Below are 22,146 nucleotides of genomic sequence, written 5' to 3'. Positions count from 1 at the left end.
TCTTGAAGTGAATTGCTTGTCTATTATACTCTGACGAAGGCACTAGCTGAAATGCTTTTCTCCTTGACTTAATAAATATCTTGCTTGTATTTTGTAATTCAGAATATGCTGATATTTCACAGAGAACACAATACTTGAAACGTTGCTTCTAGATGAAGTCTGGCCAGCTGCAGCACAGGTAACAGGATGCAGATCAGTATTCACAGTTCTTGAAATACTGTCATATCCTAAATTAATATAAAAAAAAACATCCACAACACAATACAATTAGGGACAAGTAATAATGTTAATAAAGCTAGCTGGAGGTATGATTTTAAACCATTTAAAAAAAAAAAAGTGACGCGAAAGTACAGCAAAGCTTTTCTGAATATTTTATTTTTTCCCCCCTGTAACATCTTTGGGTGTGTCTTTCTATCAAGAGCTAGTTCAAGCGAACAAACCTAGATTTAGATAAAATTATTTTTCATTATTGTTCTGTGCTTTTCTTAAGGTTCCAGCATTTTCCTCTTGCCGGTGACTGTGCACCATACTGTTGTGGTTGTTTTCCAAGTAATTTAGCGTGCTACGGCACTTCTAAATAAGAAATTCAAAGTCTTGTATCCTGTGATAATAAACAGAGATTTGAAGAAAGGTTTTTGGGATGCTGATTATTTGTATTGTAGCATTTTAATCTGAATCAGACCAAGTAGACAATGGGTACAGGAATATATTTTAAAAATCGGATTTAGTCTGTTGTTCAGGCTTTGAAGGTGTGCTGTTCATGTTTTGCCTTTTAGTCTTTTTATAGGTTGTTTAACACGGCCAGCCCTGGTTTATTCAGTAATAGCTGTGTTGTTGTCTGTTGGATGAAATGCATCTGGACATTAATGAAAGCAGTTGGTTTTTACATTAGGGTCTTATAATTACTCATCAGGAGACATTTTGTGAAGCAGGTAAACTGGGAACCAAACACGTTCTGCAAGGCTGAGCATGTTAAAATAGAACAGGAAAGTTTGGGTAGCCGCTCCATCTGTCTCCCGGCTAGCTGCACAATAACATTTTCACAATTCCTGGCCACAGTTCTATCTAGTTATGTATTCCTGCAAGTGTTAATTGGAAGTGAATTTCTGGATGGGATTAAATGGATGCAGTTTACAGACTGGCTCCCTTGCGAGAGAAAAGAAAAAAAAAAACGAAAGAAGAAAATGTCTGTCCTTTGCCACAAACCCGTAGATCCGAACTTGTGCTGAAATGCCACACAAGCTCGTGTCTATAGGTATGTGTCTCCGTGACAATAGGACATCTTCCCTGCCCATCAACCACAAGGACGTTCTCGGAGCCTTTCACACGTGTGCGGAGCTAAAGACTGGACTGGACAGAAACCTTGCTAATATCTGAATATTGATCTGTGGTCAATAATAATTTACAAGCTTTGTTTTGTGAAAGGTGAAATAAGTAACACTCTGCCAAGCAGCAACACATGGAGGCTATAAACACCATTGTTAACTTGTTAAAGTACATATCACTGTCTCTGGTTAAAGGAAAAAGGGATACTGTATTCACTGTATGGAGGACCAGTTTTATCCACAAATGCCGAAGGCACTGGAGCCCACTACTGAAATCATAAATTAAATTTGCAAAATATTATAGATGAATATACATACAGTGTGTGTGTGTGTGTGTGTATATATATATATATATATATATATATATATATATATATATATATATATATATATATATATATATATATATATATATATATATATATATATATATATATATATATATATATATATATATATATATATATATATATATATATATATATATATATATATATGTATGTATAACTAGTCAGATTTGAAGATATTGCATAATGTTTCTTTGGCTTTGTTCTTTCAAAGATAATTGCACTTATTTGTACTTATTAAACACACACGCGAGGAGTAATCAACAACAAAACCTGCATCTGATTTCTGCAGGGCTTGCAGATTTTCCTTGCCGGTTGAAACAGTATCCGGCTGTCGTGTCCACAGCTCTTGTTTGGTAGTTTGTCTGTTTTAACAGTGAGCTGAACATTGCTTTCCTGTGAGCCGTGTGTCCCGTCTCTGTTTCGGAGAATGTAAATCTCCTCAAGTAATGAACTGCTGCTAATGTTAAGCAGACCGGCAGTATATCACATTTAAAGGGGGTCATTTTAGGACACGTTACATTGAAGCTAATTAAAACCATCCAGGAACTACAGTAAAAAAGCTTAAATGCCAAATGAGACACAGACATCGTGCAACTATAGAGTGGGGTAAATATATTTTTAATATACAGTCTCCTATCTTTTTAATATACAGTATACAGTATAGTATCTTTGATATTAATACTGCTTAGGACATGTATGTTATTCTCAACCATTGTGGATTTATTATGCTCTCTGCTTACGATCGTGGTACAAGGAGACCTTAAAAATTGGGCAGAGAAAGTTGTCAAGATACCAAAAATGCAGCTGAAATATACAGCCAATAAAATTCCATTCTCGATATGGTTCTTAACTGTGTGGTATGTACTATTTAATTATATATATATATATATATATATATATATATATATATATATATATATATATATATATATATATATATATATATGTGTGTGTCTTTCTCCTAAAATGGCTTACTTGTTCATATGTTTTTTAAACAGGCAGTTTAAAAAAAGGTTTGTGATTTTTCTAACGACAACGTTTTCACTTTAAACTGCTTTTTTTTTTTTTTTTTTTTTAATTTAGCTTTGCCAAGAAAGCGATAAACAGACTTTTAGTACAAAGAAACGTCCCCTGCTTGCTTTTCAAAGACAAATAAATTTAAACGCAGAAGTTTTCTTTCATAGCTTGAGCTTTATTTCAAGATATAAGCTTTCTGTATATTCAAACATTCTGCATTAGAGAAATTGTATATCTAGTATCTAATGCTTTACAAAAATCTCATAAAACAGACATCAAATATCCTGTTCCTGTTTAAACAGCTGTGTCTGCAGTATATTCTTCTCTGCACTTTCCCTGAATTCAAGCCTTAATTCTCAAACTTAGATATTACTTTTTTTTTTTTTTAGTATTATTTTTTTTAAATCTAAATCTTTGTAGCAGTTGAAGTTGTTAAATTAAAATAAGATTGCCGAGTTGAGTATGGCCATTTCTAAGATGTGTTCCTGATGTAACAAAACAATAAATACAAATAATATTGTTCTGAAAACAAACAAAATGTTTATAGGTAAAACGGTTTGGCTAATTTCATAAAATCTTTTTTAGAAAATAACCATGTACAATTATATATATATATATACAGTATATAGCAGTCATACAGTGTATTGCGTTGTCCATTTGCGTCTTACTTTGAAATAACAGTTTCTCCAAATGGTGGTGAATCACACAGCCATGGGTTAAGACATGGCCAGACGCTACAGTGGGAATCCGCGGGGAAGGAGAGATGGAGAGATGGAGAGCAGGGCTGCAGTCCCCCCCCTCTCTCTCTCTTTCTCTCCCCCTCTCCCCCTCTCTCTCTCTCTCTCTCTCTCTCTCTCTCTCTCTCTCTCTCTCTCTCTCTCTCTCTCTCTCTCTCTCTCTCTCTCTCGTCTTGTTCAAAGCCACTCAAACTAAAAGCTCTGTCCTTGTGGTATCTCTGCTTCTGTTTACACAGAGCTGCTTATATCAGCTCTGTTTTTTCAAAAGTTAAGCTGGCAGGTTATCTCATCGAGTTCTTCCAAACATGTACAAAGCTATTGTGAGAGATACTCAATGATAGAACTGCTGGAAATAATAAACAGCTCAACTAAAGGATGAACCTCTTGGTATTTACTTTACCTTGTTCTCTGCTGTTATTTTGAGTACCTCTGGATTATAGAGAGAGGCACATTCACAAAGCTTCTTAAGAACTATATTGATTGATAACATATAGGGCTAGAATCTCTTTATTAGTATAAACACCCTTCTAAAAATATTGTTTAAAAGAACTGCTTAATGTCCGAGTTTCCTGATTTTTTTTTTTTCTGTTTCTTTATTGGGAGTGTTTTCCTTTCTGAAATAATTGTGTTAATCTTGGAAAGCTTGTGTTATAAAGTAATAATAAAGCCTGTTACATGTTTTATAACACATTGTTGCTACAGTCTGTTATTAACTGTCTATTGGTGTTTATAACAGTGTTTATTACATGTAATAGACACACTGTTGGTAATTCCACTGGTTCCTCTTGCATTTATTCCCTAAATGTTTGTGAATTGTTATTGTGTGTTTTGTTTTCTGTCCTGGGGAGTGGGGGTGAGCTCTGTCATGTATTAAAGGGGTATCTGTGACAGGATTTCCTAATCCTGGTCCTGGGGACCGTGTCTTCTGGTTTTCATTCCAGCTGAGTTCTCAATTACTTAATTAAACCCTTAATTGAAGTTGCTGATTTCATTCTTAAAATTCAATTGTTTACTTGAAATCTCCAGCTGTTTAAAAGCTGAACACAATTAAAACGTTCTAGTTAAGCTAATCGTTCAATCAAGGGTTAAATGAAATCATTGATAACTCAGTTGGAGTGAAAATCAGAAGATACAGAGGGTCCCCAGGACCAGGATTGGGAAACCCTGATCTATGGGGTACATTATATATGTCCTTTTCTGATGACCTCTTATAAACAGGTTATAACAGCAGTCCACGGTCTACTGCATCTGCGCAGTAATGCCGTGATTATTGTGTCAAAAGATTTATATTCACAAACATTTTTGCTCATTCATTTTGTAATAAAAACTTATAAGATTACGTTGATACATTTCCAGTACAGGATATTAACTGTGTGCAGTTACACTGCAGTTGCTACTAATTACCATAGGCATGTGGCTGCAGTAACTAGCAGTGGGAGTGCGCTGCAGCTTGGCGTTGTTAATGCACCTGTATTCTGGTCGCTGATTACATATTAAAACAATGTGACTTCTCTACTTTCCTTCTTCTTACAGGATCACTCAGTTGCAATGTTGCTGCTGTTATGTACCTAGTCTGTTTTTGACACCTGCGGCAGGTTGCTTGCATGTGCATAAGAAAGCGGCTTTCTCTTTCCCAAGGTGTCGGGTTGCGTGTATCCAGGCTGAGGTAGTAGGTTGTATAGTTTAGAATTACACCACGGGAGATAACTGTACAACCTCCTAGCTTTCCTTGTGACACGCAGAGTACCTCCCGTCCCGACTGACCGTCCCGCACCAAGGAGCGCTGCGTTGCCCGGAACACGGAATGGGTAAGACCCGCTTTGCAACGGTTTCAGTGATGCGTTAATGATCTGCAATGCCAGCCAGGTGTGAGTGAGAGTGCCAGTCTTGTCCTGGGGTGTACCGACATTCAAAGAGGGTGGTTTTCAAGGCAGGAACACTTCGGGGTTCCCAAAGGTTGTCATCCATGTAACAGGCACGTTGGATCAGATTCGTATGGATTGTCACACTGATATTCCTTGACTGTCTTTACACTGGGGTGAATGAACATGCTGTCTGTGTTGGGATTGAAACAACATGCGTGTGTCTTTTGTATTTATTTGCTTATTTAATGTCTTATTAGAGTCTGTATGATTCTGTATAGTTATTTATGCTTAGATCATTGTTTGCTTAACTATTCCAACAAAGAAACGTTTCTGAAAAGACTGGGCTGGTTGCAGGGATGCACAGTGGGGAATCATATTAGCATCGCTCCATGAAGCGCCCACAGTTGAAGTAATAGAGCATGTGCAACCTCAATATGCTTCCCCTACCTCAGAAAAAGCATTTTTTGTCAAATCATACAGACATAATAAGAAATTACTTAATACGAAAATGTAGACGATATAAAGCATTCCATTAAGCAACTTCAGTGTTACCGTGTGACATTTTAAATGTTCGAGGGTGTTTTATCAAACAGACACCACAAATGCCTTTGCCTTTAATTAGTGGAGAGGATGAATGACAGCAGCTTCTCTCTTTGTAGGCTATGGTATGGTTAACAAAATGATCGTTTAACAGCAGCCCTGCCATCTGCTTGTAATTATAGAAGATGTTAACCTCAAACTTAAGACGGATGTACAACTTAATTATCATGCTGAAACCACAAAGCAAATCGTTCGGGTTTTCAGCAAAATACTGCATACCCTTACTCTAATTCTGTTACCAAGTTCTGGTAGCCACCACTGAATTTAACTGGAAACGTGGGTCCAAACGAGATAAAGTAACTAAAATGAAAGTAGATAATGATGTGTGTTTCTTTCAATACTGCACAGGAAAAGTACATGACAAGCTCAATTATGCAGTTAGCTCTAACTATACACAAAATGGCAGGAAGTACAAATGAGGTTAATTCAGTCACATAATCTTACAGTCTTGAAAGCGTTACAGAACACCCTGCAGCGTTTACAAGACGCACGTTACTTTAGCTGGGTTCTGGGCTGTCCCTGTCAGTGTTTTTAAACATAATCCTGCTTGTTTTCATATTTGTGTTCACACACAAGGTCACAGACCGCATGAGGAATACATTTCTCATTCCCCAGGAGATCATTTCTCTTACAAGCATCAATGTGTATCCGGATCACGCCTCCTCCTGTAGGGTCGCTGCCAACGGTTTCTGTTCCCTCAAAGCGCCATTTATTTTACTCAGATTGTTACAGGAGGAGAATGAACTGGGCACGCCATGTGACTGGAATCACGTTCTGTAACAGAATGAACAAATGTTACGTGCAAGAAGGATTTCACTAGCGCTGTTCTCTGTGGTGTTGGGTTGTGTTCCTCCAGTATTGAGCTATTCATGTTCTTCTCCAAATCTACCTGGCTTTCAGCTTGTCTGGAGACAGCCTTCCTCGTTTCTTTCAAGTCATGTGACGATGTAACCTTGCAGCGCGTGTCATAACTGAAAAGCTATGCTTTAAATGGACTGAGGAAGCTTGATAAGCCCCAGTCAAGCTCAAAGGGAGTTCAAAGCCATGGAAAGGAAGAGGGCATTACTATCTAATACAGCTTGAATATTACACGTGGTTATACAAGGCAAAAAAGTAATAGAAAAGGCTGTGATACGTAGCACACATTTTTGTTTAACTGGTCTGATTAATCTGTTTGGAAACCAGCACTGCTGAGATGTATACTGCTTTATGCACTGCAGAAATCTATATACACGATCACGTCATCAACACGTGACTATTGTGGGTTGGCAGCTTGAATAGGGAGTTATCGAGAAATAGCCACGAAACATTCTGTATCGAAACTTTGAATTTAAAAAAAAAACTCACGTCAAATCACTGCGCTTCCAGTAGCATTAAAGCAAGTGTTTCTGCTGTAGTGTCAGCTTCAGACACAATATTGACATCTCCAGAGGAAATCTTATATATTAGTGCAGGCCCTTCTTGCCACAAACGAGAAGCAACTGAGAGTGTGCGGGTCTCCTTGGCTGCGTGAAAGTTAACGAGAGATAAGAGACGGGCCGCTAGTTTGTCATTGTTAACTGGAGGTCAGAGTTGCTGTAGCAAGTCTTCCCACAGGCAGAGGTCAGGAGGGACCATGGACTTCATTAGTAATGTTACATTGACCTTTCAGGGTTTGGAAGGAGGTGGTTTCCAGACTTTAGTGACCTTTTTTTTTTGTTTTGTTTTGTTTTTTTTAATCAGAGTTGCTAACTCATTTTTCAGCCACAGTAAAAGCTGAACCATGCCCGTGATGGCTGTGCACAATGCACTATAGTTAGCAGGCTCCTGTGAAGAACCCCTGTCACATAGGTGCTCTGAAAGGTGAGTGATTTATTAGGGTATTTAGGTAGCCCCTGAAAAATAAACATCTAGAAGTATAAGGTAGCAGTTTGTCTATATCAGGCACTACCGTTAAAACTCATGTTAATTGGTGATTTTATTTGTAGTGCTGCAGTCTGGTGTAACTAACAGAGTCTTGTTCATGAGCGCTGTGTAGCTTACTTGCAGGGTGTGGAGAATTCCACTCCACCAGGGAGTAATTGAAGACAGAAATGAAGAATGTGCTGGGTTATCAGAAAGAATGGGACCCCCAGTTGCTGCTGTGTTCACATTTAGCTTCAGTGTTTTGTTATATAAATCCCGTTCCCAGTTTTCAGTGTTTATATTTAAAGGATTGTGCAACGCACTGTAATAAAACGCACTTTTAAATAGCTTCAAATGATATTTTAACAGTATTTTTTTTTCCCCCATAATTTTTGATGACATCGAATACTGAGCTGGGAAAGATCCTCAGTGCTCCTAAAACAGTACATAAACATTAACCCGTTTACGATTTACAGTAAAACTGTTTAGTAGCATTAGATAACAAAGTCTCCACTGCCTGCCTCACAATTACCGCGGCCATTCAATAAATTACATTTTACATGTGCACCTCTCTCAAACATTGAAAACTGAAACACCTAAAAAAATACAGCAGCAGCTTCACTCATTTAATACAGTAATAGCGTTTCCTTGTTTCAATAAAAGTAGCACATGTCAGTTCACTAAGGTAGAAGCATTGCGTTTAACCACAATCCCACACTACCACCTTAAATCCTTGATTTACATTGAAAGCAACCGTGGAGTGTATTTGTGGAATGTGTAAATCAATCAATCCTGATGTCCTTTCGACTCCCGGAAATGGCGCTGGGTAGGATGAACCTTGTGTTCCAGGCTAGTTAATGAAACTCTGGTCCGGGTGAATATTCCTGCAACAAGGAGCTTTACACAGTGTGTTGCATGTTCAGTTTACCATCAGCTAGGGGTGACACCAAACAGTCGACTTGTCAAATAGAAAAGTGACGGCCGACCTTCAGAAACAGTACGCCGGCCCATCGCAGGTTATGTGACGGTGAAGTCATTGTGAAGGTTTCAGATGAGGCTGCAAACCATTGCAATATAAGTGACGCTTCAGAAAATTAATACAAAGTCTGAGCTTAAAGTGTAGTTTCCCAAAAAGCAAAGAGTTATGAAACACTGTGCTCACAGCTGGAGCAGCTACACTTTATCAAATACACAAGCTCTTTTTTTTTCAACTTTTTGTACATCAACTATTCGACTCAGATTAACCAAATTAAAATTTCTCAAAGGGGTTTGTTATAGCAGCAGTTCTCAAACATTTTCTAACTGGGAGCGAGAATTCATAAAGTACTGTTCTGTGTTTCAGAGACCCCAGCAGGTCTCTGAAACTAAACCCATTGGTTTTCACATTCTAAAACTATTCCGGCTGGTTTCACAGACCCAGATTACCTTGTATCCTGACGAAGGCACTGTCTGAAATATGTGTGTTAGATATCCATAGCTGTCCTTGGTAATGTAGTCCAAGATGTGTGCTAACCAGGCTCTGTGAAACGAGGCAGAGGAAAGTCAAGTTGACAGTGTCTTCACACTAACGAGGGTATTTGCCAAAACGTTTTGCTGCACTTTTTTTTTTTCATCAGTAACTTCAGACACATGAATTGCAAGGTGAGATTGAGGGATCGTCGCTTTCCTTCATCAGTATTCTGAGTTTTGCCTCAGTCTTTCTGGCTGGGTGCAGTAAACGTTGTGTATTTCAGTGAGATACGCCCCAGGAATGATTTGTCAGAGCTGTTTTCTCCAGGGAGTAATTTATACTTGTTTTTTGGTGAAAATTGATGTGACGGCAAAGTTCTAAAAACTATCTAAACAAACTTTTTAACAGCAGTTATATAAAACCCTATATTCTCCACACTTTGATCATAGTCCTGCTAGCCTCCTAGTGATCATTTGAGTTTGGGTATAAGCCAGTAAACAGTGGATTTGATACACATTTAAAAATATTTCTAATGTGCAATTATGTGTGTACCCTTATAAAAGTCTACCACTGAATGCGCAGTTTTACTACGCTTCTCCTGTGGTTCTACTCTGCATTTAGCAGTTACCCTGGTTTGCCATCTTTACTAATATGCTTTGCCATACTTTGCTGTTCTTTACAATGTTTCACCATGCTTTCTTTATGTTTTATTACACTTTGCTATGCTTTTACTAACTTGTATAGGGGTACACTGGTTACGTTGCAGGGATGGCATGCACATTAAGGTGGTAATATTTTATGAGAGGACCTACATAGGGTTAAGTACTCATGGAAAACATTTAAAAGTGTCTGTGAGTCAATTTCTGCAAATGTACACTGAAGCTGAAACAACGCGATTAGTAAGTATTTCAATTATCTGCTGTGGCCTCAATAAATACCAAGCAACAGCTTTAAGTGTTAACCCTTATATAGGCGTATAACAGTGAAAAATTGCGAAGCGTAATAAAGCATTGTGAAAGCATGGTAAAACATAGCAAAGCATCGTAAAGCAGGTTAAAAAAACAAGCATATCAAACCATGATAAACTATGGTGAGTGTATAATATAAACATGGGGAAAGGGTAAATTACCATGCAAACTTTAATAACACAGGAGCCCTGCGTGCAGGCTTTATATAAAGGTCGGTCTTTTGAAATAAAGCAAAATGCGGTCTAATTTCATCATGTGTTTTGTTTGCACATTTCTGGACAAGAAACAGTCATTATTTGCCAAACTTACCAGTGATGACATGAACGGTTATTTTCAGCCACAGAAAAAGAGCAGTAAACGAGCCAGCAGTGTATAAAGTACTTAAAGCTGCAGCGTCCCACAGGCGCGTTGACTTTTAAACAGAGAATATAATCCCTGGTGACAGTGTGCAGGAGACTTCCACAGCACTGCACTCCACCTTGTTGAGAAGTGTGGTTCCCAGACACCCCGTGCGTCACTCTTCAGTCCTAACACACTTGCTGCTTACAGCACTAGGAGGTTATGAACATATTAAAAAGCAAGTTGCTACAAACAGCAACAGTTCCCATTCCTTTATTTATGATGTTTGCAATTGTTCCGAGTAGCTACAGGTGCCGCTGCTGAAGTTGAAAAAGCCAGACGACTTACTGAAGTTGCCTCAACCCTCTGTTGCTCTAAAAACCTGGAACAATCATGTTGGGTCAGTTATTCCTGTATCGGCTCAAACAGTGCGGACTGGACAGTTAATTAGACTGTATGAAGAAAACGTTATGCTAACGCTATCATTACATTGACCTGTAAATCTGATAAGCAGTCTAAACTGCATCCCTTTCAAAAGGAGGTACACAGAGGGGACTGCAAGAGGCTCTCCTGTTAGACCTCAGTGCAAGAGCACAAGAGAAATGAGATGCTCTGGTGATGTTGTTAAGGACTAAGTTCTGGGTTGTGAGAAAAAAAACAAAAAAAAACTCCAAACCGGAGCAACAGAGCTACAGAACGACTGCAGGTATCATAAAAACGTAAGGGGGGGGGGGGGGGGGGTAAAATAATTCTCAGCTAACTGCTCTTTAAAACAAGAACAACATTTTCCAATTGGAATTTCTGTAATGCTGACAGTAATCCGATTAAAACCTGATATGAAAAGAAATAAATTAAAAAATACACTTTTGATTCTCGTTCAAGGAACGGTGCATTGTAACTCCAGATCTCGAGTTCACTGTGGAACGTCTTTTTGCCCCAGTTGCCCCCACGCAGCCCTAGTAGAGTGTCTTGTGCGTTTTTTGTGAAGTGTTTGTTTTGTCAGTTTGCACGTCCTGTGCAGACATGATGTCACCCGGCAGGATGTATTTCAACAGCAAATTGACAAATAAAACAAGAAACTGTGCGGCATGAATAATGCATTGCGCTGCATCAGTGCTTCTCGGGTTGTCTAGACGTCGCTGTGATTTTCCAGAGCTGTTCGTCTTCAATCCAAGATTCAGAAAGACTGTTCTGTAACTCACCATGTGCCTCACAGTCACTGTCAGCTGCAGCCACAGACTGCAACACATGATAAGAAATGTTAGGGAACGCGTCCAAAACACACACCTGAGTAAAGGTATACTACGTCTTATAACTAACAATGAATGGAAGAGGAAATGATGATGATTAACTCTCAAGATCAGTGGCTTTTATTTGTCCTCTTATGTGTGCTTGTGACAGGTGTTGGATTGAGAGTACTGAAGACTAGTCTTACTCTAGTCACACTCAGGTATCTCAGCTGAACTAGTCGGTTAGATTCTATTGAAGCCAAAAGATGACTGAAAAACAAAATGATACAAAGTTTAAATAAAACAGAAAAAGTGGTTCAAGACTTAAGTCTGTAGTCTGAAAAGACTCTTCCCAATAAACTAAACCATCCCCTAGAGAAACTGTGAGCCCTCAAGTCCAAGGTAGTTGAGGCACAGAGTAAGGGGGGAAAGCTTCAGCTCTGGTAACATTTCTGAGAGTCGAATTGTTGGAATAATTTGATGTTATGCTTCTGAACCCAGCACTGGCTATATCAGAAAAGCCTGAGCAGGAGATCCAACTGTGGGCACACAGACTGTTTGATTATATTGTTTATTGATAACCAGCCCTGAGAAAGCATTCCAGACCGCTCTCTATTTTGTGTTCGCCAGTTTGTGCTGCAGGTTCGCTGTATTTTGTTGCAATGAAGGGTGTAGAGCCGGGCACTGTGATTCCCATCTGTGCTGGGGTTTATTTTTTTATTATTGTGCAGGACTCAAGAAGCATTAAAACATCGGAACTCCAGAATAGAACTTTGGGGCAATACCAGAAAGAACCTTCAATATGATTACAGAAACTCGGATAACCACGGATCTACAAAAGCCTGTGCATTTCTTATAATAAACACAGAAGAAGGGAATTAAATAAAACAACCCCTAATTATATTTCAGTCTCCACACGTCCACCCTTTGGAAGTCTTTCTAAGTTAATCACATGTACTACACATGAAGACCAGTTTTCGACAGGTTCCAGACCATAGGTGTTTGACTGCAAATGGGAGGAGTAATATGAGATAAAAGACTAAAAACATGAGCAACGATGGATTATTACAGTGAGGCTAAGAGCTTGCAGACGAGCAGAATTAGTCCGAAAGAATGCATCTCGTTTCTTCAGCCCAGTATGCGCCCAGCGTATGAATACTCAGCTTCTCGTTTTAAATCTGGCACGCAATGTAGAGGCTGAAGATTGTGGGTCAGATCTACCCCGGCACTGCTCAGGAGTTAACATAGCAACAGTCCCTTTTTAGATTTCTGATTCAAAGTGTATTAATACATCCCTGTATAGGGTCTCATATTTCATATATATATTTGAGAACTTACCTGCCCTCCTAGACCCATATACTTTAACAAGGAATAGTTTGCCACTGTTGGTTCAATTTCCAAAGCGCTCCTTCCAGTTTTTTTTTTTTTTTGTTGATAATATTATAAGAAACTGCTTTATCTGTAAGACCTTGACTAGATATATTTGTGTAAAATAACAGGATTTAAAGACTGAAGTAAATGCTATGGTGAGATTTGATTGAGCCTTTCTTACCCACTGTGTAATATCACTGAACAATTAAAAAAGCATGATCCGACATCTGATCTGTTTAATATAAGATGAAGTGCAGTCTCCTCTGTCTTCATTGCAGGCTATTATCTGCAAAGGTGTCCAGTTTGCAAAAAAAAAAAAAAATAGAAGACAGCCGTTTTGCTTGTGTGAAAAACATCATTATCTGCATTTCAATGTAATTGTGTGATCGTGCCCTTATTATACGCAGCGTGACTAGGACTGTCCATTTTTATTAAACCCTAGGTGCTGTGGGTGATTGTTAGAGCGTCTATAATGAGAAGTCAGATTTTGAAACACTGGTTAGCAGAATGTTATTTTGTCTGAGATACCTCCAGAGTGGTAGACTGCCACCTGGTAAAACGCTGACCTGGTTAGCCAGCCCAGGAGGGCTGAAGGTAGGAAACGTGCATCAGATTCATGGCATGGCTTTATTGGCTTACTTCGCTTGCCTTTGGCTCTTCCTGATTTCTGGGTTTGGATAATTCCAGGCATTTGTTATTCTGGCTCTTGCCTCCAAAGATTCCTAATAGAAACCACTTGTACAAGCTAGTTAAGCCCTTTGATGTGGTGCACCTTGGTAAAAATAAATAAATAAATAAATAAATAAAATAAAACAGAGGAAGCACGATAAAGCACAGAGAAGCATGGTAAAGCACAGAGAAGCACGGTAAAGCACAGAGAAGCACGATAAAGCACAGGGAAGCACAGTAAAGCACAGAGAAGCACAGTAAAGCACAGAAGCACAATAAAGCACAGAGAAGCATGGTAAAGCACAGAAGCATGGTAAAACAGAGAAGCATGGTAAAGCACAGAGAAGCACTGTAAAGCACAGGGAAGTACAGTAAAGCACAGAGAAGCACTGTAAAGCATTGTTTCACGTTGAACTATAATGAATAAATGGGACTACTGCATGTTACTAATTTAGTGTGCAAGATCTCTTATGTGGGAGTCAAAACTGATATAAAGTGTAGCCTGTGACTTTTCAGTTAAGTCTGCTTTTTTTTTCAGAGATCCCTCCAACTATTATCAAGTGAATTGCTGTTAGATAAGAGGAACAAATAGAGCGTTCTGTTGAAACTGCTGTGTGCACGCTGCTGTCGACGGCTCCTCTCCTTGCCTCACTGCTAGAACACATGCAGGATACATAAAGAAGTACGATGGTTGCTATGTATCAAAACACACCAGCGTATGAGAAAACTGAACCCAAAAATAGACAAAACTCATTCCAGGCCATCGCTCCAAGGTCCAGTTAGTTTTTAACAGTAAATCAGTCCAAGACATTTGAACAGTTCACTGTGTGTACAGGTCGTTTAATATTGAGTATGCTTATGATATTCCATAACTAGAAAGAAACAACTTCAGCACACTTCATAGATGTTATATTAGCGTCTATTGACGTAACTAACACTTCATTTTGGAGACTGCTACTGCTGTCTGATAAACTCTGTGTCTTGGTTTCCTCTAGTCTTACCTCAAGTGTTTGATGATTCAGTTGAGGGGTGTTTTGTAGAAATTCCTGAGGTTAGAATTCATTTTTAAACGCCAAGCCCTCTTTAGGATTAAGCAACTTGTCAACAAATACATGTGGTTACTAAATTCTTGAGTCACCCAAATGATAAAATGTTGGGAAAACGCTCTTCTCCAGATTTATGATTGATTGTTTAAATAAGTAAGAGGCAATCGTTACAGTTGCCTTTTGAAGATGCAGAGGGCTTTGTGTGTTGCAGACAAGGTCCAATTTATAGATTTCAACATCAAACAAAGAAAAACCTGGCAAGCATTGATAATTCCTGTTTTTTTTTTTTTCTTCTATGAAGCATGCTGTTTTGCCACCAACACAGTTTCATAACCTCCCAGGCCATCTTCACCTTTGACACTTCGGCTTTCCACGTAACCAGGTACCACCAACTTAGCATACGTTTCCTCACACTGTGTCCCCTCCCCAAAAGTTCTGGTGCGAAAGCAATGCTGTCTCTCTACTCAATTCCCAGTCCACTGGCTGCCAGCGCTGTCTGACGGTGCAGGCGGTTGATTGTGGATTTGAGATCAATCAATCAATCTTTATTTTATATAGCGCCTTTCATAGTGGACCACCATCACAAAGCACTTTACAAGATGCAGTAACAACAAGAAAATCCATAATACTTTAAATACAGAGAAATGCATAATACATGATATACAATAAAAAACAATGCCTAACCCAATACAGTGAAAAATGCATAGAACACGAAATAGTTCAACACCAGAGCAGCTAATAGCAGATATCAGGCTTAAAGAGCATGGAGAGCAAGAGAGAACAGGTGGGGCTTGAGAGTTGATTTGAAGGGAGCGACTGGAGCGTTGTGCACCAAAGCTGGGAGAGAGTTCCAAAGAGACAGAGTCATGGAGCTAAATGAGCGTTCTCCACAGGCCAAGACCCACAGACTCATATGTTAGAGAGCACAGCGCTAGCACTGAGCATAGGGATCTGGAATACAGAGATTGCTGTACTCTGCTTTACGCCATGGCAGTGTCGAAGCACGGGATGGAGCAGTTAGCTTTCAGCAGTCTGTTTTGATTTGTTGCACCTGATGAACATGTCCTCCAGCACTGAGCCACTTGGAACACAGCAGTAAACGATAAATGTGGTATTCCTTACATCTGCTAGGGACAGTGTTGCAGGGGGACAGGTTAATGATTACACCCTGGTGTGCCCAATGTACTTGAAGGTTATACATGATATTGAGAGCTTTATTGAAGTCTACAGTATAAGGTACATAAAGACTAGAGCCGTTAGCTGCTCATTTGTTGTAAAATGGGTACGGTAGAAGCCAGGATTAGTCACAGGGGGGGTTATTGTTGTAGCCTGACTATCCCAGACTGCAGCTTAGACTGGCAAAATGCTGATTGGTCTGTGCTACTAAAAGTGATGAGTGACTGATAGGGAAGACAGCGGTTGCAGAGGATTGCGAGGCTTCAATGAAAAGACACATTGCCTCGGGCTTGGCTCGCACAATCCCTACAGCCAGTCCTAGTTTCAGAACTTCCCTTGTGTTGGTCTGTCACTGAATTGACCAGCTGCCAGTTTGAGCAATCAGGCCCGTGATATATATGTTCTGAACCCATTGCACTAATCACAAATGAGTCACACTGTAGGCTTACTAACAGGAGTTGTTCGTGCAGCTATAAGGGAGGAACGCTATTTAACATCAGAGTCCTGGCTCCTGATCAGTTCAATAGTATACTTCATTGATGGGGCTCTGAAACCTGGCACAGCGAAGGCTCGTGCTGGATTCAAGCCAAGGTAACCCAACCACTCCGTGCAGGTGGCATTCCATAGATATTCGGATGCATAGGGAGTCTGTTCTTCCTTAGGAAAAATACAAGTGGATCTGTGGACTGGAAATGGCAATGTCTGTCTCAGTATGACTGTTGTTACCATCCTTGCCATGCTTTCACAAGGCTTTATTACACAATGGGTTTTTACTGTGGTAAACATTTCTGCGACTGTAAGACGTGTCGAACCCAATTCAACTGCAATGCACCTTAAAATCAGCATGCTGCCTGACCATAAAAATACTTCATCCTGCAAAGCAGACCGACAGCCTGTCTGTGTTTCTACCTCAATTTGTTAACCCCCTCCACCTGCAGCCTTATCAGGAGACCCCAGATGAATAAAACACTGCCCCCTCTTGGCACGTCCGGGAAATTACTAGACAGACTGAACGTGCAGCTGTCTGCAGTCCTGCCTCTGCAACTGCCTCAGCTGGAAAAAAAAAAAAGAGCGACGATTTCCTTTTTCTTCCTTTGTTTGCAGCAGGGTAGAGGAGAGAAGGGGGGGTGGAGCTTGGGGTGTGTCTTCTGCTGTATTGTTTAAGCTCGCTGCAGTGCATGATTCAGGCACAGAAGAAACGTTCATCATCCTCCTGCTGAATACCTGAGCTGGCATCATGCAGAGTTAACCAGTCTTCTGATGCCAAGCTGCTTTTTACACATACTAGCACACTATGTGGAGCCATTGTGGCGAGAGACTAGGTTAAGAAATGCAGGTCTTTTTTTTTCTTTACAGTGCAGTGGAATTCTGTGCTGCTCACCCCCTGCTCCCCCCCCCCCACTCCCATCATACACAGCAGAGCGAGATCTCAGGAGGAGATGTAGCGAGGCTCGTGATCACAATGCGGAAAGTGTCTGGACCTCAGTCGCACTGGCGTTGGGTGTGGATGGGATGGGGGGGGGGGGGGGGGGGGGTTTTTCATCAGTGAAGGGGAGATATCTCTGGGACGGTATGAAGCCAGAACAGTCACACCTGTGAGACGCTTGTCAGCTCGTGAAACATGCAGACACCAACAGACGAGAGACCTTTGCGCCTTCTGTTTTAGCCGGGTTTAGTGGTGGCGTGGTCAGTCTGCTAATTTGTTGTCACGTTAAGAAACTGTTTAAATGAAAAGCGGATCCAGCAGCAATTAACCTCACCTTTTCTGCTTTAATAATTTCTTCAACCGAGTCTCCTGTCGACAGCAGGATATCGCTTAGAGTGGAAGTGCACAAAAAGTCCTGGAGAGATCCTTACATAATTAACCGATTAAGGTCTGGGTGGAGGTTAAAATTGGTTCAGTTGAGTAATTTAGGGTACAGTCGAAACAAAGACCAGGAGAGTTTGGGATTGGGCACCCCTGGCTCAGTGAATACCGCCGTTGTTTTTTTAAAAAAAGAGGATTGAATTTTGCATGTCATTGTCAGTTGTTAAATGTATCACATAACAAAAGTACTTGGGATTTGATTTCCAGAACAGCAGCTTTGCAGCAAAGTGGTTCAGAAGCTGCTGTGTGCCGGGCCGCTCTTGACAACAGCAGAACATGCTTTCTTTTGTTGAGGTATTCCACCCTGAGGCGTTCCTGCCGTATTATTTGAATTGGTGGCGTGGTCAGTGTGCGGGTGTTTTAAGCCAGTCAGCAACTGGTTAAATCTCAGTGGCTCTGTGCTTCCTCTGCCTCTCTGAAATCAGCTTTATTTGTCTTGCCTGTGACTGTTGGACTGTGGCAGCCTAATATTGCAGCTCTCTGCTGATGGTAGCAGCATATATAGCTGACAGGGATTGGAAAGAGGGAAGGCTTCAGGAATGTGGAAAGCATCTCTGGCCTGTTTGGTGGTTAGAGTGTATGTGTTTTGTGGAGGAGGGGAGTGAAGGGAGGGAGAGGGGGTTTAGTCAGGGAGCAGACAGCAGACTGACAATGAGTTCATTTTTAACACAGGAAAATTAGCGCACGTTATAAATATAGTGTGAAGCGGCAAAGGATCGGTGGAACAAGATGAGATTGCAGGCAGTCTAGAAAGAAAGAAGAGGGTATTGCAGTTTGGTTTCTCTATAGATAGCGGATCTTTTTTTTATTTTATGTTATCGCGCTCGTCCGTGGGGCGCACCGAATGGAGAGCGAACGTGCTTTGTTGTATTTATTTTATTTTTAGTGCAGGAAGGCTTTTTATTTGAAGTCGTCGGTCACCTGCTAGATAATGGTTAAGTAAACCGGCTGGGAGGATGTTCTTTTTCTAATATTGTCTGGCATTATTGTTGAGCCAGTATATGCATATAGAGACTCTAGTTGTGTGTGCATGAGATATATATATATATATATATATATATATATATATATATATATATATATATATATATATATATATATATATATATATATGTATGTTTGCTTTTGCTCAAAATGTAATCTATGCCTGCTTTTAAATGTATGCACATGGGGGATGCTGGCTGCTGTGGATGAAGGTAACAACAGAATGAGTCTAATATTAGCAATGCCGTTGCAGTATCTGTCTGGAAGGAATGAATGATAAATGAGGTTGCCACCGTGTGCTCTTAGTGGTGGTGGGGGGGATTCTCAGCAAAAGGCTAAAGGTGATTACAGCAGTATTGATTCTCGAGTGTACTGGGGCTGAAGCAGACATGGGAGAAAATCTGATCAACGGTCAACAAAGAGGATTGGAGGATGCTGAAACCAGACACTGGAGAGAGAGAGAGAGAGAGAGAGAGAGAGAGAGAGAGAGAGAGAGAGAGAGAGAGAGAGGGGACAAGAGAGGTGGGGGGGGGGGGGAGAGAGAGGGAGGGGAGGGAGGGAGAGAGGGGAGAGATAATTCTCAGGCACCCCTGAGAAGGGAGAGGGGGGGAACGAAGATAGAGGTGGTAGGACTTAGGCTATTTACGTCAGGGGAGTGGAGACCCGAGAATCACCAACCAAAAAAAGGAGGAAGAGGAGAGAGAGCGCTTCTCTAGGAGAGAAGGGGGGGAGAGAGAGGAAGAGCTCTCTTCCCGACTCGAGAGAGAGAGGACTGGGGGAGACTCTCTCTCTCTCTGAGACGAGAGAGAGAGAGAGAGAGAGAGAGAGAGAGAGAGAGAGAGAGAGAGAGAATGAGAGAGAGAGAGGGGGGAGGAGAGAGAGAGGGGGAGAGAGAGAGAGAGAGAGAGAGAGAGAGAGAGAGAGAGAGAGAGAGAGAGAGAGAGAGAGAGAGAGAGAGAGAGAGAGAGAGAAGGAGAGAGAGAGAGAGAGAGAGAGAGAGAGAGAGAGAGAGAGAGAGAGAGAGAGAGAGAGAGAGAGAGAGGAAGAAAGGGGGCAGTGTGGTCTAGAGAATTGTATCCTGTCGTTGATTTGTGCCTGATGTGTGTTGTCCGTCAGTATCCTCCCTACTTTTTTTCTTCCCCACGCCTAGGGGAGCCAGTAAAAGATTAAATTTTGCTTCTATAAGCCTGGCACATCGTGCCGCTATGTCTGTGGAGCCTGAGGATTTTGTATAAGATTGTCTTAATGATGCCAGGGTCATGCAGCTTTGAGGAGCAAGAAAGAGAGAGGGAGTGTGAGAGAGGGAGACAGAGGGAGACAGAGCGCGTGCAAGAGAGAGAGGGAGAGGAGCACAGGCAGGCAGAACACAGAAACGAGGGAGACTTGTTGGCTTGAGGTGGACTGTAAAAAAAAAAAAAAAGGTGAAAATGATCTGTGTAAACAGGCAAAGGGGGGTTCGGAATGAAGCGGTGAACGAGTGCAGGGGAATGAAAAAGCGCGGTTTGATAGTCTGACTGTTCCTGCAAAAATCAGGGCCTCAGGGTCTAAATGTTTTCAGCTGTGTAGGGAAATGAATGGATAGTTCTTTCTTTTTTTCAGTTGGAGGGAGGGGGAGTAGCGAGGTCTGGAGCTTTAGTGACAATCCGGCTGTGTCAGTTGGGAGTAGGTGTTTTGGGCTGTGCTGTTTCTTCCGCGCTCAGGTCTTTATCTAGAAAGCTAGACAGAGAGGTAAAGAAAGCATTGAGCTAGAATTCAGAGAGGAGAAGAAGAGAGGGGAGGAAAAAATCCATTACAAAGTCTGCTGCAACAGGCGTTGGCGCATTCTTTTTTTGGGAGGGGGCAGGGGGGGCAAAAAGCTTGCACCTTTGGAGAGCCGCAGATCTCTGTGCAGTTGTGTGGTTGCATTTGCCAGCTCTTTATGTTTCCTACAAGAGGAAAATGAGGATAAAGCAGAATATGTATTAAAAGTAGAGAAGGAAGAGAGGGGAGGGGGCGCATGTCTGTCACGGCCCCCTGTGAATACTGAATGACAGTCTGAAGCTTGATCTCGTTAATTTGGCCTTGGCTTCAGACTAGCAGCTGATGCACTGAGGCCCTGACGAGGATACTGGAGAAAGGATTTTTTTAAATCTATTCTTATCATTATTGCTATTTGTGAAAGTAGTTTTTTTTTTCTTAAATTCAGGAGTGTCTGTCGTCGATGTTTCTTCATCCTCTTATTTCCGATCGCCCTTTTCCAGTTTTCTTTTTTACTGCACGTGGAGATCTTTTTCGTCGCCTTTTCTATTTGAAAAAACGTTTTTTTCTTTAAAGCCTCTTTGGTTGCAGTTGCATGCGAACCCCCTGCCTTCAGTGTGTCGGTTCAAGTTGAAATCTGAGATTTTTTTTTTTCCCTTCCCTCCTCAGTCGACACTGCTGCTAGCTGCCTGCCGACTGCTCCAGAAAGCAGCCTCTCTTCACTTCCAAAAAGGGTGAGTTCCTGACTGACTTGTTCTTCCATTTTTCTACCCTCCAACATGTGTTGCCGGTGCTTGTCATTTAGCTGTTTAAACCTGAAATGTTTGGTTTTGCATGATTTGTGGCGCAGCCTTTTTAAGGGTTCTGCCTCCACTGTTGTTACAATGTCCCGATCCTTTTTATTATTATTATTATTTATTTTTTATCTATCTCAGCTTGACAGAAACACTGCAATGTTGAGCTGCAGCCGACAAGCAAGGGAGAATGTTTGAATAGAGAATGCTTAGCAGTGGCGCACCTGAGCTTCTGAATCCAAACCCTACAGTGTAATGACCATGCTCGTAGTAAATGCTGCATTGTTTAGTCTGGGTGGTGGTGGGGAGGGGGGGGGGCAGTGTTGTGTCTGGGTTTTTTCTTGCACTTCTTGTCAGTTTATTTGATTTTGTTATTTTCTTACTGGAACTCCATGCACCCCTCTTAGTCCCTGAGACCCTAACTTGTGACGTTTCGCATTCATGTCCACGGGTTAGGCTCTCGGGAGCTGCGAGCGGTGCTCAGACGTCTTTTCTTTTTTTATTGCTATCATTTTAATAACGGAAGAAGAACCGGAGAGAGCCTTTAGCCGGGAGAGAAGGCAGGGGAGGTGGGAGGATGGAGGAATGCCGGCGAAATCAAAAGCACAGTCATGTGACTGTTCAGTGGGTAGCATCAGCTGAGAAATATTTCTGCAGGCATTTTGTGAAATGAAAACAAACGAAGCTTGTTATAAATCTGGAGAGAGGGAAAGGGGAGAGAGAGGGGGTGTTTCTGTG

General features: G+C 41.0%; 1 long non-coding RNA gene across 4 annotated transcripts in view; it reads left to right on the top strand.

The window, feature by feature from the left end:
* The window catches only part of LOC121304027, a 64,230-nt gene extending 42,511 nt beyond the window's left edge, over positions 1-21,719 (top strand). For all 4 annotated transcript variants that reach the window (XR_005947903.1, XR_005947902.1, XR_005947904.1 and 1 more), the window contains one exon: positions 21,284-21,719. This is a non-coding gene — a long non-coding RNA (uncharacterized LOC121304027). The remainder of the gene's footprint in view (positions 1-21,283) is intronic.
* Positions 21,720-22,146: the final 427 nt, after the last annotated feature.

This window comes from Polyodon spathula, chromosome 36 (assembly GCF_017654505.1).
Source record: "Polyodon spathula isolate WHYD16114869_AA chromosome 36, ASM1765450v1, whole genome shotgun sequence".
Classification (NCBI taxonomy): Eukaryota; Metazoa; Chordata; class Actinopteri; order Acipenseriformes; family Polyodontidae; genus Polyodon; species Polyodon spathula.
This window is presented reverse-complemented; position numbering and strand designations above follow the sequence as displayed.